The sequence below is a fragment of the Melopsittacus undulatus genome, chromosome Z (genome assembly GCF_012275295.1).
Source record: "Melopsittacus undulatus isolate bMelUnd1 chromosome Z, bMelUnd1.mat.Z, whole genome shotgun sequence".
NCBI lineage: Eukaryota > Metazoa > Chordata > Aves > Psittaciformes > Psittaculidae > Melopsittacus > Melopsittacus undulatus.
In genome coordinates, this window is record NC_047557.1 from 58,303,112 (window position 1) to 58,320,490 (window position 17,379).

Below are 17,379 nucleotides of genomic sequence, written 5' to 3' on the forward strand. Positions count from 1 at the left end.
TCGAGCACCCGGCGAGCACCGGGGCAGCGCAGGAAGGATCGAGGAGACCGCCCTGGCCGCACACCGCCTACTTAAACGCTGCGCGCGCGACCAGCTGTCCAATGGGAGCGGGGCGCGGGAGTGCGGAGGGGGTGGGGCCGCGGCCCCCAGCCCCGCCTCCTGCCGGGATTATCAGGGGGATGTAGGGTATAGCTGCTGCTGGGCGGGGCAGGAAGGAACGGGAGTAGGAAAGGAAAGGAAAATGGGAAAGGAAAGGAAAAGCAAAGGGAAAGAGAAAGGAAAAAGAAAGGGAAAGGAAGTGCAGCGAAGCGAAGGGCTGAGCAGGGCAGGGGCAGGGATGGAGTGTTTCTGCCTCCCGTCTAGGGGGACAGGGAGCCGCGGTAGAGGCTGGCGAAGGCGGAGGGGCCTGGAGCCTCCCCCAGCCCGTGAAGAGACGTCTCCGCGAAGAGAACGCAGTCAGTGTCCGCGGTGGTGGAGTGGGGAGCGGATGTCCCGCCTCCACTAAGGGGAAAGGACGGAGCCGCGGGGAGCCGTGCTACGACTCAGGCTTGTAGCCCTAGCTGCGGGAAAAGATGTGAGGTGGCAGCGGGCGGGCCAGCCGCTCTCCACGAGTGGGTGCCCGGCTGCAGCTGTGTACTTGAGAGCTGGGTATCAAGGCTGCCGGTAGGAGCCCTCTGGCCCGGACAAAAGGAGAACTAGCGTTCCGCCGAGAGGCCTCCTGGATCTGCGGGCTGTAACGACCGATCCGTTTGCCCTGGACCCGACAGGTGCTAGCGGCGGAAGCTTCGGGGTGAGTTCACACCAAGAGCGTCTGACTCAGTGCACTGCCTCCGGCAGCGGCCAGGAGCCATGTGAAAACAGAGAGCTCTGAAGACAGAGCAGTACTATGCACGTCTCCCCTGGAGTACCCTCCGGGCCTCTGAGCAGAGGATTTGCTGAGCTTACCTGTTCCAAACGTGCAACAGCATGTCTAAGTCTACTCACCACCCACTGAAAGAACAGCATCTCTTGCATGCTTTGAACCTGGCTTCTGTGGATTTCATTTGGTGCTCCTTGCTTTTATTACTGGAGTAATAAATTCTGTGAGTACTCTGTGACCAGGTAGTCATAGAATCACAGAATGGCTTGGGTTGGAAAGGACCTTAAAGATAATCTAGTCCCAACCCCCTGTGACAGGCAGGTATGCCTCATGCTAGACTGTACAGCTCAAACCCCATCCAACTTGGCCTTGAGCACTGCCAGGGAGGGGGCATCAACAACTTAAATTCAACTGCAATCTGTTTTATCTGTGACACCCAATATTTAGAATAGGTTCTACCCTCCTCCCATCAACCCATACTCTTCCAGCCCACTTTTACGGTTGCTGTTGTGGAAGCAGTTTCATACTCTGATGATCTTTGCTGCCCTACCTTGAAACTTTACTGATTTTGTCATGCTTTTAAGAGTAAGGGATTAGAATTGCTCTTGCTATTCACAAAGTGAATTCCCAGTCTGACTGGGAATCTGCGGAACAGTGCCATCATTTTTAATATGCTGTTCTGTATTCTTTGCCCCTTAATTCTGATAGGTTTATTCATCAACATTGTCAGCCAATACAGATGGGCTGAGTTAAAGTAGCACCCATAAGGCAAGACTTTAATTTCAGATAGTCAGGGGCAATTTCAAAAGGTGAATAAAAACCCAACAAAAAAACCCAAGGAAAAGAGTGAAGAAACTAACAGAAAATGGGCTGCTAATGACCCCTGCTGGCTGGAAATGGGAAGTCTGCTCTGACAGGTGCCAAAGAAAATAATAACTAAATACCAATATATAAGAAACCATGGGGAAAAAGAAATCTTGCATTGCTTGCATCTAGGCAGCAGTTATTTGGGCTTGCATGTTCTTATATACATACAAACAGCATAGAGGGCTGTTATGTACTCAATGATTCCAAAATGCACATATGCTCATGAAAATTTACCAAAAGGTATTTGCTTAAAAAGTTAGTTATTGCTAAAAAAGAATAATCCTGATTTAGAAAGTGAGCATTGTTTAGAGATCTATCACTATATTCCTAATCAGTGTGTGCCGCTAATGTTGGATTGCTTGACTTCATTTAAGAAGTCATTGTATTATTCCAAGTGTTCCTTTTCAGCATGAGGAATAATGTGAAGCTGCCTTCTGGCTATGGCTATATCTCCTGGCACTTGATCCTGAAGCAGTTAATATTTGCCTGCAAACATTTGTGGTCTGACTTTAATGACTCATCGCTGTCTTATCAGAATGTAAAGTTTATTCTGTCCTGTCATGAAATTTCAAGTTAGAAATTTAGTGAATCACGTTTGTATAAACATAGTGTGTGTATACCAGCATCTGATTTGGAAAGCTTGTCAGTCACTGTCAATGAGATTCTGCTTAGTTGTGGTCTCTATTTAAGTCTTCATCTGAGAAACTCCTGGGGAGACTGAGTACACTGGATATTTGTGGTATATAGACTACAGTGTGTGACAGGTGATGTTTTTGATATTGTGTTTTTCCCATTCTTATCCCACAGGCCATTTTCTGCAGCTCTGGAAACAGAAGCATCAGGACTGCTCTTCACATGTTCCAAGAAAGGTATAGATTGTTTTTGTTTTTTCCCGTGAGCATCTGAATTTATCACAAAAGTTCCTAAAATACAGAACAAAAGTAATTACATTATTCTATCCAGAGGAATCCAATAGAAACTTAATAGATACTATTGAAGATGGATAATTACTTTTTCCCCCCAATATTTAAAATGACAAAAGAGAGAGCATCTCAACTAGCAAGTAAATGTTCCGTACATATGTTATTTCTCTTATCCTTGGTAATAATATAAGTTTTAATTTTTTAATAATTTATGCCTTCAATTTCATTTTCGGGGGAAAAAAGAAGCAAATTATCTATATCTGTGTACAGTCTTTCTGAGCTTTTATCACATTTTCACACAGTCTTTAATCTTCGGAATAACACCTTATTTTACTATCCAAATAATAAAGCCCAGCATATAACTGGAGAACTTACCCCTTTTTTATTCTGTACTTGATGAAAGCTCTAAAACAGCATAACACAAACATGAAGAAGCAGACAAGAGTTGTACATGACACAGCCAACATTACTTTCACTTTCACATCTTCTTCATAGCTTTCTTGATCTGTGTTCTTTCTAAGCGGGTCAGCAGTGTCTGACACTACAACAGTAAAGCACACCACACAACTAGAATGCATGCGGGTAGTGTCCTGGACAAAGTAAGGTGCATAAAAATGGGTTATATCTGTGCCATTTGCTAATAAAAATAAGCACTTCATAAAAGAACTAGGTCTGTGTAAACCCAAATCCATTCAGATATTGATGAATTGGCCAAAAGCCTGTCTTACAATCATCCTAGACGTGATTTGTATTCATCATAAAAGGCAACTCTCACGGAAGTTTAGCAGGCCCCAGGGACTATGGAGATACTGAGATATGGACTCTGAGTTATGAGAACCCATTTTTTCACCTCTGAGGAGATGGGGTGGTCTAAAACATCCAAGAAACCATCAGTTCTGCATGCTCCTAATTTACTGTGTGCAAAACCAGAAAATCAAGAATGCTATACTATAATCTTATTTGGATTTTTTTCTTAATACATTGCATGGATGGTATATGATGTCACTGAGATAAGGAACTGATTGTGTGTTCATGTTTAATGATAAAAATGTCTTCGATGTAATTAAAAAAATCCATCTATTTTGCACATTTCCTTTGATTGTCATTTGAATATGTAGCTAATTCTTTTGTTTCAAGAGAAACAAGTGGGATTACAAATTATTTGCTAGCATTTGGCTGTTCTAGGATTTAAAGCAATTTCTGTGTTGCTGCTACAAACACAATTGGAACACTGTTACTTCTGTGAAAAGGAATGAAACTAGGAGCTGTCTGCGGTGAGCTGATCACTCTGTCTTAACATCTAAGGGTTTTTTTACTGCTTTTTAAGACTACCTATGTACCCTAGTTTTGCTACAGTTTGTACAGCTCTACACCCAAACCAGTTTCTCCTAGATCTTCTTAACTTTCCTAGGGGCAATTTGTTCTAAAAAGCAGCACCAATCAGATATTTTTAATTTATTACTCCATGGCTTTTAAGTGATGACTAATTCTCAGTCAAAAAAGGGCTCCAAAGCAGTCATAAAGATACTTTTATCTATCAAGGTGAAACTCCCTGTTTGTGCTTTTCTATTACATTCAGAGACATTTTTATAAACTTTCATAAATTTGGCTCTGGATCTGAAAGACATAAGATACAGTAATACTCCAGTGTCACTGGAGTAATTACTGGTGGTTTTCCACAAGGGAAAACCTTACATTTAAGCAATAACTTTTTATTTCACCGTTTATGATCCTATATACAAACTCAAGTAAGAGACGAACTTTTTAGGATAATTTCCTTCCTTACAGTTTTGTTTATAGAAATGCTTTTGCTTAAAAGCCCAATTTAGAAAATGAAACAAAGTTGGTATATTTTTGTAGCTATTCAGAAATAAAAACAAACTGTTTTGTTTGGGTTTTGTTTTTTTCCATATTTTTTTTACCTCAGAGATAGAGAAAGCATATTCTGCTGTTTCATTCATCAATCAATATGGGTAAAGGCCAGATTTTGCACACAAATGTGTGTCTTCCATTCGAGTTAATAGAACCTGAACTTCATCTGTACATTTGTGAATATGTTTAACATTCCCTCTCAGCTGCAAAGTAGTAATAAAACGTAACTGGAGGTAGGAAAACAAGAGACACACAAACTAAAGCGTTCTTCAAAGTTTTGGGGTAGAAGCATGTTTTCAGATTCAAAGCACTTCATTACTTTTTCTATAGCTTACTAATATGCCCCATGCTGAGTTTCACTATCTTGGGACTTCAGTTTGTTTACCTCCTAGTAACTGTGTGTCTCAAAGAAAGGGCTTGCCTGACAGTTTTTACTTCTTACATGATTCTCAGATGAAGATGTGAAAATGTCTCTTGATTTCAAGTTTCTTTTTAATTTCATTTTTGCCCACCATATTTAGAACTGATGTTGTTCTTACGCTGCCTACTTAGAAGAATTTAACTTATACTTAATCTTTTGCTGAGTCCTCTGCCATACCATCCAAAGGTGGTTCTTCACCATGGTTCTGTCATGTAAGGTAATGGGGTCCAAGTCTGGATTCTGGAAATAAAAAATAGAAGAGCTGCAAAGATTATTCCTAAGATAAAGCAGAGAAATAAAGTCTGGAAGTTCAACATCTGAAATGAAAGGGAAGGAGAAGAAACATGCCTAGGGAACCTGCTTCATCATTGACAAAAGTCTGATAGCTAGAGGAAATGGAAATAAAAGTAGGTCACTAGCAAATATGTTTGGAGGAGTGATAATAACTGCTTTCTTAAAGAAAACAAACAAACAACAAAACAAACCAAACTCAAAACAACTGTGTTTTATTCTGCAGTAATCTGCAATTCTGCAGTGATTAACAAATTGAGAACTTCAAATAGGTGTATTATGAGCCCACAAATGGCAAAGGAACACCTGGTCTTGAGCTCAGTGGAACTGAGAAATTCATGTCAGATCAGCATGTCAAGCCAGATTTTTTCTAGTGTGATGGTATAATACTAGAAATGCCAATGAAAACACACATTAAGCTGTTACCTAGTTCCTGCTCTTCCTGGAAACTCTCATCTTCTCCTCCTTTGGTAACGAATTTTGCTACAAGCAGTTATAATAAGCTGAAGTTAGGCTGGGTCAATCTCTTAGCAGCAGAAATTAAGTACTCACAAAAACCCTAGTTTACTTATAAAGTCAAGAGCATTTTCCAGATTCATATTTGACATTTGATGGCTGTGTATGGAAGACAATGTGCTATTTGCCTGTGATGTTCTGGATGAGTTAAGTTTTAACCTAACCATCTTTTACACTTGTTGACAGAGTTGATAAGTGTAATGGCAGTAACATCACCATGTTACTTCCTATACGCAACTGGTCACTCAGCAAAAAAAACCACATTACTATTATAGTTCCTTTTCATAATCATCTATTGTTAAGTGTAATTGTAACAGAAATATCTTAAAGGGATTATTAATGCAGAACTGGAAAGGGACTTTGTCGATCTGTACTCAGTGCCATGTTTGTTCACACACTGTGGCTTTACTTATTTTCTGCAATGTGGGCTATTTTTAAACACCATGTTGGTGATCACAAAGGTCACCAGTGAGCAGTAGGTAGGATAAGAGTATTCCTGAAAGGTAGTATAATTTCCCACTGCATCAGTGATACCTTCTGCTACTTACATTTCTCCTGCAAACTCTGAATACTCTTCCTTAACAGATCCTCTCCATCATCAAACTGGGACAGAAGTGTGCTTGCAGAAATTTCTAAATGAATGCATATTAAGTTAAACGCTTATCTTTGCCATGAAGTTTTCCAAAGGAAATAGGAGTATTCACACAAGCAGTTACATTCAGGTGAAAGAAATGGTTTCCAAACTAGTTGTGCTTAACTGACAGTCATTTTCACAAAGGAACCAACCATTCTCTTTGAAAGTTTAGATTGCTCTATTCTGTAACTGTCTAAAGTGCAATTGAAACGAGTATTCTGAAGGCCACATATAACAAGTTTCTTCTTTTAATTTTTTTATTCATAACCTGTTTCGTTTCCAGTATACAACATGCTTATAAATTAGTACAGATTCTCAATGTGATTAGTTCAAGGACTGAATAGTACAGCACAGTTCGTTTCTCTTCCATCTTACCCTTCCTGATGCATGGAGACCTCGTAGCAGCCTTACAGTATTTGAAGGGGGCCTACAGGAATGCTGGTGAGGAACTATTCATTAGGGACTGTAGTGATAGGACAAGGGGTAACGGGTTGAAACTTAAACAGCAGAGATTTAGACTGGATATAAGGAAGAAGTTCTTTACTGTTAGGGTGGTGAGGTACTGGAATGGGTTGCCCAGGGAGGTTGTGAATGCTCTGTCCCTGGCAGTGTTCAAGGCCATGTTGGATGAAGTCTTGGGTGATATGGTTTAGTATGAGGTGTCCCTGCCCATGGCAGGGGGGTTTGAACTAGATGATCTTAAGGTCTTTTCCAACCCTAACTGTTCTATGATTCTATGATTAGAGATAAAACCAGTTAACTAAAATCTTTTCCTTACAGGGGTATTTTATAATTCCATTCTCTAACACTGTAATAGGCTGGTATTATAAACCTATATAATTGACATGTTGTCAGAAAAAGAGCCAAGCTGCCTTTATCCTCAAGGTGTTATATAGTCTACTCTTTTCTCATCATAGATAGCCTTTTAATTTCTCTCCCATCTATAAGCACTAGGCATGCCATTGCACGATCAAAGAACAGGGTTTTGTTCCAAGGACATAGCTAACATTTATCATAACCTGTTACTTGTAACTCCCCACTGATTTTGTATGAATGTATAAGCCAGTCAGCAGGTTTGTGTGGAGACAGTGACTCCGTGAAACAATACTATGAGTAGAGACCACAAACATTATAAAAAACATATATAAAAGGGAGGATTCCACCTCACATAAAATTTTTAATACCCTATCTTGAGGTGACAGGATGTTTATACTTTGCAACTTCACTTTATTTTGCTAGTTTATATGATCTTCTTACCAGGACTTTGTTTAACATTAATTGTTTTTTCATCGTCATCAGTATCTTTCTTCTCTTCTTCTGAATAATCTCCAGGTAGTGCCACTTTAGAGTAATCCAGAAAATTCTCAGTCAGTAACTTCTTAGTGAAATATAGGCTGGTTTATTAGAAAAAAAACAAAACCAAACCCTCTATCTGCTGATTATTTGACAAGCTGTAGAATACTTTTGCTGTAACAAGTGACTAAAAGCAGTTTAGTAAATGATAAAGCAATACTATTCACTTTTTAAAATGCTTTTATAGTTTTATTAAGATCTCAATATTTCTATGATATTGTGTTTCTAAAAATGGCCTATTTCCAACAGGTGTCTACATACACTGACATTCAGGAACTATCTCTTGCATCAGGCTTCCATTTTGCTCTAACCTGCAGCCTTTACTGCATGCCAATGAGAATATTTCTCAGGTAAGATGACAAATTATATATGCTAAGAAAACAGTATTCCAGTCTGGGGTCTGGAGTGTAAGACCATGTCTGCAATGGTCAGGAAAACAACAGTCTTTTTTTGACCTTGTGAAACAATTGTTGTTCATTTCCCTTTGTGAAGGTAAGTCAGAGAAGCAGCCAGCCAGAGAAACAGTTGAGTATTTCAGTGTTCCTGTTTTGAGTTCCTGATGACTGAACTCTGTGGTGTGCCTGCAGAATTGACTGTCCCTGCACCATTAGAAAGCTCAGGAGCAAACCTTGAGCAATTCTCATTTAAACTCATTGCTTGGCTCACAGAACTTTGAGCAGATACTCTTCTCTTTAGTGTTAGGAAGTCTAATGGCTATGTTCTGACTGGATGCTGTGTCATTGCTGGAGAGCCTTGGCAAACTGCACTTTTGTTTCCTACATGCCTTTGCACCTGCGCACAGGCAGAACAAGTCAAACTGTGGAACATGCTTCAAAACAGCAGTGTTACTGCAGTTCAAGGGAATGATATTTTTTAACAGAACATACCATCACGTGAAATGAGTTTTCCAACAGTCCCTGAAGTAATTAGGAGGGATAAAAAGACAAGCAAAGTTACTTCCATAGTGCAAATGGTGCTACTTCTCCAGAGATTATCCTGGTCTCTGTGCGCTGCTTAGTCATGAGAAGTGGAATACGCCTTCCAAGGTGTGGCACTGTGACATCATCATTCTGCTGAGAGCCGTCATGAGGCAGTCAGAGGAGAACACAAGCTTTTTTTTTGACCTGGAAATGCTCCACAAATTACACTGGCGTAAAGAGGACACTTACTTAAGGTGATACAATCAGTCTTACAAATGAAGGGCCCTATGGATCACAGAATCCCAAGGGTTGGAAGGGACTTCGAAAGATCATCTAGTCCAACCCCCCTGCAAGAGCAGGGTAACCTAGAGTACATCACACAGGAACTTGTCCAGGCAGGTCTTGAATATCTCCAATGTAAGTGACCCCACAACCCCTCTGGGCAGCCTGTTCCAGTGCTCTGTCACTCTCACAGTAAAGAAGTTCTTCCTGATGTTAACGTGGAACCTCCTATGCTCCAGTTTACACCCATTGCCCCTTGTCCTATCACTGGATATCGCTGAAAAAAACGAAGCTCCATCATCCTGACACCCACCCTTTACATATTTGTAAACACTGATGAGGTCACCCCTCAGTCTCCTCCAAGCTAAAGAGACCCAGCTCCCTCAGCCTCTCATAAGGGAGGTGTTCCACTCCATCATCTTTGTGGCTCTGCGCTGGACTCTTTCAAGCAATTCCCTGTCCTTCTTGAACTGAGGGGCCCAGAACTGGATGCAATATTCCAGATGCGGCCTCACCAAGGCAGAGTGAGGGGAAGGAGAACCTCTCTTGCCCTACTAACCACACCCTTTCTAATGCACCCTAGGATGCCATTGGCCTTCTTGGCCACAAGGGCACATTGCTGGCTCATGGTAATCCTCCTATCCACCAGGACCCCCAGGTCCCTTTCCCCTTCTCTCCTTTCCAGCAGGTCAACCCCCAACCTGTACTGGTACATGGGGTTGTTCTTCCCCAGATGCGAGACTCTACACTTGCCCTTGTTGAATTTCATTAAGTTTCTCCCTGCCCAACTCTCCAGCCTGTCCAGGTCTCGCTGAATGGCAACACAGCCTTCTGGTGTGTCAGCCACTCCTCCCAGTTTAGTGTCATCAGCGAACTTGCTGAGGGTACACTCAGTTCCCTCATCCAGGTCGTTGATGAAAATATTAAACAGCACTGGTCCCAGCACTGACCCCTGAGCAACTCCACTAGTCACAGACCTCCAGCTGAATGGCTCCTTTCCCATGTAACTCCACACTGTTAAACCATGCTGCGGGTTGCTCAGGGGAAGAGGTGCATTTAACAAAAACCAAACCAGCCTTCTCCTGCTGAGGAGTCTTACTGCAGCACACATCCTGCAAGTCCGTCTGCAAGCGTAAGATCAGCACAGCTTTCAGTTCCCACCTATACGTTTTCTTGACTGCAAGCAACAACTGTTTCAAACCCATGTTTCAAATTACAAGGTTTTTGTCTAAAAACTGCTTCAAAAGCCAATGTTTGTTGTTCAAATAGTGCAGAATGTAGACTTCTAGTACCATTTGGCATGGTTAATTTTTAAAGAGCAACCTGGGAAAGGTACCCTATTCCTAATGCGTAACAGCTTGTCAGACTGCCTATGTGACTGCCACTGTGCCAGAGCCTTTTAATGAAATCTTAAGGCATGAGAATCATTTTAGCTTGTGGGAACTGGAAAAGGGCCAAGATTCCAAGTACAAACTGCAAAGGTCCTACGTGAGTGACATAGCTCCCTCTGCTGACTACAGAAAGAAAAGTCAGGTTTATAAAATTGCGGAAAACATTAATGGAAAATGAGCCTGAGGAGAGTGAGACCTGTATAATCATATGCAGAGCACAGAAGTAAACGTGACAGAAACAGTATTGGTTTTGCATATTGGGAATGGGGCTTTACAATATTAAAGTTTTGTAATATTAAGGCTTTGCAGTATCAAGACCTTACAATATTGGAACTGAGGCTAAGTTACTAAGGGAACGAAACAAAGGGTTTGAAATACCATGGCTTAAACAGACACACTTTGTAGTTAAAAACAGTGTCATCTTTGGGCAAGAGACACACTCTGTGGTTAAAAAGAATACTATCTTTGTACAACCTATGAAACTAAGCTGGTGCAAACTGGTTCTGTAGTTAAACAGTAGGTTGGGGTACCATATGTCTGCCAGAGAGTTATGAAATCAAACCATCAAAGCAGATAGATAAGAGGAAGGGGTGTACAAAATCAAGTCAGGGAAGAAGTAAACAGAGGTGGGACAGTTGTCATGCAGATAGTATGTGTCAGATAGGCTGTAAAACTTGGAGCACCTAACCAAGGGGGAAACAAGGGAGGGAACTTGCAGATGGGATAGGAAATATCATAGAATCATAGAATAGTTAGGGTTGGAAAGGACCTTAAGATCATCTAGTTCCAACCCTCCTGCCATGGGCAGGGACACCTCACACTAAACCATGTCACACAAAGGCTTCATCCAACCTGGCCTTGAGCACTGCCAGGGATGGAGCATTCACAGCCTCCCTGGGCAACACATTCCAGTACCTCATAGTTCTGCTTTTGCTGTGTGTGCCTACTTGCCAGGACACCCATTTTTGCACTAATGTTAATAAATAGCCGCTCCTTCACTGTTGTGTCTATCTTGAGCTTCTACAGTAAAAGTTTTTATTTAGAGACCATTTCTCACACTAAATACTTATTGGTGGAATAACAAGACGAGGAGAAGGAAGAGAGTTTCTGATGTAGCACATACAGACCCAGCCTGCAACTTTAGGCAGTCCAGTAAAATAAACTGGGATCTCACAGCCATCACCCTTCCTTAAAGGCATTTGGTTTTGTTTGCAGCAGTCATGACTTTTTCAAACTTACACTTGGACGTGAGCACCTGAACACTTTCTGGTTCATAATGTGCCTTTTTTAACACCTAGACACAGAGAAAGGCTCAGCCCCTGTCTTAGGTAAACTGTATTCCAGTGATAAACCCCTGACTATAGGCGAGACGAGTGACATGAGGGCAACTTGAATGCGATAAACGTGATTGGAGGAAGCACACATAGGAATTCAGGTCAAGCAGAATGGGATCCCTATGGTTAAGCACAGTGTGGTGGGATAAAAAGGGAGGATTCATATTCTAGGTAGTCTAGAAGTGTCTGATTGGCTAGTTAATGGGGAGGGACATAAAGCAACATGAAGAGTTACCAGGATGTTTGTGCTGCAAGACACGAGCAAATGTAATGAGGGGCTGATTTAGCAGAACTGTATGCATGATTAACAAGAGGCTATAGGGAAAAAGCCAGACACATAACATTTTAGAAGATTTTGAAGGGAAGGGATTGAGGTGAAAGAGTAACAAGGAACTCTGAGTGGTCATGAACAGTCTTTTACCCCAGGGTCCAATGATGTTTTGTCACCAAACAGAATGAGTACTCCTTGTCCTCCTTATATTGCTGCTGTGGACAGAATGAAACTTGAATAAAAGAAAAAGAAGGTGGTGATGAACATAGAGGAGAAGGGGGAGTGGGGGGGTGGGGTGGAAGGAAAAAACCCAAACATAAAAAACAGTGTTTAAACCAAAGCCACTAGCTTCAAATTCTTTCCCTTTACACTGCAAGTTGCTTTGGAATCAGTGATGTTCTTTCAGCAGTTCAGTGAGTACAGCTAACAGTGGGAGTCCAGATGTCCTATAGTTTGCAAAACAGTTGGTGTAGAGGGAGGCAGGAACTCCCCAGAGAGGTATGCCTGCGTGCTCAGCACACGTGCACCACTGGTCATAGTCCTGAGCACCCACTGGAGCAACTGCTCCTGGTCTTGCCCAGCTGGGAGTCCCATGAGTGAACACAGGTCTCTAGGTGAGGACTGAAATGCAGAGGACTGGGGCCCTACTAAGGCTGGGGCAGGAGATGGTGCCCTTCCTCACAGGAGGAATGTGCTGCTTGAGGAGCTCTGTTACTGAGTAAAGGAGCAGCAAGAGAAGGTCAACAGGCTTCATAGTCTCAGATGCACAAAGAAAGAGCTTAAATGGACCATGTCCAAACAAGAGCTGGAACATCTAGTTGTCCCAAGGGAGGGGCAGGCAGAGTCTGTGCTTATCAGGCTGGGAAACAGAGACTCCCGTGATGGTGAAGGCTGAGAGCTGGTGATTTCATACAGCAGGAGGACCTACAGCTCCACCTGTAGATCTTCAGCTACAGAGCAGGGTTGGAGTCCTGACAGCAATGGAGAGAGTTGAAGCTGTATCCAGTGAAGCAGCAGCACCAGGAGGAAGTGAGAGGAACTCCCTGCCATGAGGGCAGGTGCCCCACGTGCTGACCTGGCTTGCTGTGAGAGGGGCATAGTCTTGGACATTGTGGAGAAACTGCAGGTATTTGTCCAGACCCTGAACTAGTACCCTCCGTGTTCCTCCTCACTGACACCAAGTGATGCTGCCAGGGAGACCTAGAGAGTACCATCTCCTGCAAATGTGTGGGAAAAGATCTGCATAAGCATCATCACTGCTGTTTAAATTACTGACTTGATGGAGAACACACGTGGGCAAAATTGCCATGCATCTAACCTGCCATAACTGAAGCTAAAGTAATGATTGTACTTTTTAATGTAGCATGTACTAGTTATTACAATAATGTTTTGGAATATTGAAGCCAGCAAAGTCAAAGTGACACCCAGAAAATAAGTGACACCATAGCGGTCACAAAGTGCATCCTGAGGTACCTTTTCTTGCAGAAAACAAAACTGATAACAAAAATGACAGGAAATGTAGGCTTCTGCCTGCAGTTGCAAAACAGCAGATTTAAATTGTCCCTTCATTACAGACAGCCAAAATTATTTTCAAACCCAACATTTGTTTATTTACGTGGCCTAAACCACCTCCGCACTTTAACCACAGGAGACTGAAATTATCCAGATGGGTTGTGTATGTATTTTGCTTCCATACATAGAAAATTAAGATATATGTGTAGAACTTTATTATACAGATAATCTATAAGAGGTACAATTAATTTCAGGATACTAGTTCTTCACTGTCTTGCAATATATCTACAGCAACTTAATTGTCTTATTACTTGCTTTTCTCATTCTACCATAGATCACAGATTCTCTTCTATTTTCATTTTTCAAGAAATAATTATACTGCCTGACATCTTAATGAAAAAGCTACAGGATCAAAGTTAATGAGATCCATCTTCTTAATTTCCTGTCATGGCCTTTGAAAATGCAGAACTTTCCACACATAAATATACACTCCATTTAGGACTATCTCTTCCTCTCTTTGCCCACACTGGGTGTTCCAGGAGGGGACCAGTTGAATGTTCACCAGAGTGGTAGCATCTCCTGCATGTGGAGGATATTTTTGAGACAAATAATGTAATTTTCTGTGATTTCCTTACTTGATTTTTTCCCAAAACAAGTACCATAGGAGGTACTAATGAACCTCCACACATCAAACAGGCACACCAAAAAAACCCCAACCCCAACCAACAAACCAATGAACCAACAAATCAGTCAACCAACCAAACCAAACCAAAATAAACACAAAGAAGGAATCAAAACCCCAAAATATAATATAACATAAGGAACTTCATAGTAACCTATGAACTAATTTCTGGTCAGAAAACTCTTAGGTCTATTCCATTCTGCCCACCAACCACACAATTAGGGTTTTAGTTGCAATCTGCTAACACAGTATATTGGATTTCATTTTGAAAGAAAATGCAACTTTTTCTATCTCAAAACTAAAAAGCATATAGTGATTACACAGCAGTGTTGAGCACTGGCAGCTCCACTGCCATTTCTAGCATGCCAATTCCTTGTCACTGGGACTCTGGGAAAGATTTTAGGAAATCCACTGTATAAATTCTGGTTTGACAACCAAGAACAAGGCTTGATCACTTTAGCCTGCAGAAAGGACAAGATAAAAGGATTTTGACATTTCCTTATTCTTTTCACATCACCCTAGACTCAGAGCAGAAGGCCAGAGGCAGTGCAGCACAGACACTTACAAAAATAAACAAAAAAACTCCAAGAAAATCCAACCTGGAGTGCTAGATGTCTGGATAGTAAAAACAGCTATGGAAGAGACATTCTGGTTTGGTTTTATTTAAAACTAAAAGTACATGGGCAAGAGCTGAAATTTGTATATTCATATAGGAATCAGAATAGAAAAATACACTATTTAAGAGTTTTCACTTGAAAAAAAGTAAACTGTAACAGTTTCCAGCTGTTTCACTAAGAAAAGCTAAACACTACACTTACTCTCTGTATGGTCTGTTCTTTTATTTGGTTCATACAAAGTGCTTTCTCCTTTACTTGTGCTGCTGTTTGCTCTGCTCTGTACCTCTCTCATTCCTTTTGAGCAAAACAAGCTTTTTTCATCCTTCTGAACATGGCACATAACAAATGCTAACTGGATCTAATAACTAGCCTCTTGCTCTGCCCCAGGCCCTCAGGGAACAGCCAATCTGTTAGAACAATTAAGTGTTTCGAATGAATGCTTCCAAAACTTTAAATCCTGCTCACTTTGAATCCTGCAAAACCACCTCCAAACTAAGAACAGGATACAGCAGTAAAGATTAGTCCCATTTGTTATTCTAGTCTGTTAATGAGAGAGCTGATGCAGTCAGGCGTTTGAACCACTTGATTTATGGAGGTTTGCTTGAACTCAGGGGCAAGTTAGTGTTTTGTTACGGTCCAGTAGTTTGATCACTTTCCAGTTTGCATCATGACAACTTCTAGAAAAGCAGTAACAAAGTAAAGGCATTATGCTTCCCAGCACCTGCAGCGGCAGTTCAGAGACAGCAGTGCAGGCTTTGGCATCACACTCCAGACCTACAAAGTAAGCCTACCAGGTTGGTTTGGCAGGGCTTTCTTTTGTTTTTCCTTTGTCTGGATATGTTTCTTCTCTGCTGTACTTTATTTTTTAATTCTTTTTTTCCAATGGGTAGGCATAAAAGTCAATTAATGTTAGTCTGTCCAATGAAATCAGCTTGTGAAAAGTATGCTAACGCAACAAAATGCTGTATCAGACTAAACCAGCATTTTTACCAACATTCCTGCTCATACCCATTCTGGTTGCTTGAGCTGAGAACCCTGACAGGCATTAAGACATTCATCTATTAGTAAAATTCAGTTTTCTGTGCGTTATTTGGAACAGACATCACAAAGCTCAGGATCATGCCCTGGTAACACATAAGTGTCACTTGTAAGCTACATAAGTGTCACTTGTAAGCTGACTCTTGAGTCAACTCAGCCTCTTCCTTTGGCCTAACCTTCCTCCCTAACCTTCCTGAGGTTATATGCACCAGCTCACAAATGCATTGCGTACCGTCCAGCTTGAGAAACACAGAATCATAGAATCACAGAATAGTTAGGGTTGGAAGAATAAATGCATGTATTTAGGTGATTAGGATTTTGGTTTGATTATCCCTGAGGAGTTTGTCAACTTAGTTTGATCATGCTACAACTACTTTAAAACCAAGCAAGCAAGTAGGCAGATTAATTTGGCACAGTGTTAAGATATTTATTACGGTAGTAACTGGGATGGCATGTGACTTAATTCTTGGGCTTAACTGTTTAAGTCTTACGTATGTATGCCACTGAAACTCCTGGTAAGTGAGAGTAACTAGATTGTGCTGTTAGTGTATTTCTCTTATTATTTGCTAAGAGAAAGTCTCAGGAAGTCAAAACATGTTTTTCCCTCTGACACAGTGTAAAGTGCATAGGCATTTAGTTTACTAAGCACTTGTCTGTTGGCAACAAAGCAGAACAATCTGTGGAAACATCTAATGACTTTTACGGCTTGAACCTAGGAGAGCCTGAAAGACTCAGAATGTCAGTGACATGCACTCCAGTGCAGCATGAGACATCACTCACAGCCGACTTCAGACCTACCTGCAAGACTGAGGGGGTCTTCCAAACCTGGGCCTAAATTCTACTGTCTTTTCCCTCATGAATATGGATGCCACTGGGTAGAAAACAAACTATTCAATGATACGTCCAAAATGATAGCACCGCTGAGCCAGAGACTACCAGCAGTGAGGGATGCAGCTGTGCTCAGTGTGATCCCAGCCACACACACAGCAGTTTCATTGCTCCATCCACATGAATGTGAGTGTGCTCAGTAGACTGCTTCCCTCGTTTGGTGAGAGTTATGCCACTGGTTAGAAGTCAGCCTCTTGCTGAGCAGCAGTGACAGCTACAGGTACTGCAAGCTGATGGAAGTTGCCCATTTTAAGACAGCAAGTAACGTGACAGGTTCTTAACACTGAACTAAAATAAGTGTCCTGATTTGCAGAGCTGACAAGCCTGGCAAGATTTTGCAGTTCTTTAGGACTCCTGCCGTATAAATGTCAAATTTTAGAATGGCCTGGTTTTGGTTTTTTGTTGCTGTGGGTTTTTTTTTTATTGTTTGACTGCTAGAATATGATATAAACTGGCTTTCAGCAGGAGAGGGGCTTGGTTTACTGTTTATGCAATGAGATGCCACCTCCCCTCCTAACTACCCCTTGTGTTATTTTGATTTGTGTATGGTTAGTAACTACCTACAGTGTCTCTTTTAGGGGTGAGAGTAACGCGTAGCTTTCATTCTGCTACTACTGGTGCCAAAATGGCCCCACTTACCCAAATGCACGCATCAGGTGGTGATACCTTCAGATGGCCAGACAATCTACTTGAATTGCTCTAATTGCT

The 17,379-nt window shown here is 41.6% G+C and overlaps 1 long non-coding RNA gene across 3 annotated transcripts in view; it reads left to right on the forward strand.

Annotated features, from left to right (window-relative positions):
• The first annotated feature begins 171 nt into the window (after positions 1-171).
• The window catches only part of LOC115947432 (uncharacterized), a 29,375-nt gene continuing 12,167 nt past the window's right edge, over positions 172-17,379 (forward strand). For all 3 annotated transcript variants that reach the window (XR_004081354.2, XR_004081355.2, XR_004081356.2), the window contains exons 1-3: positions 172-790; positions 2,534-2,595; positions 7,986-8,086. This is a non-coding gene — a long non-coding RNA (uncharacterized lncRNA). The remainder of the gene's footprint in view (positions 791-2,533; positions 2,596-7,985; positions 8,087-17,379) is intronic.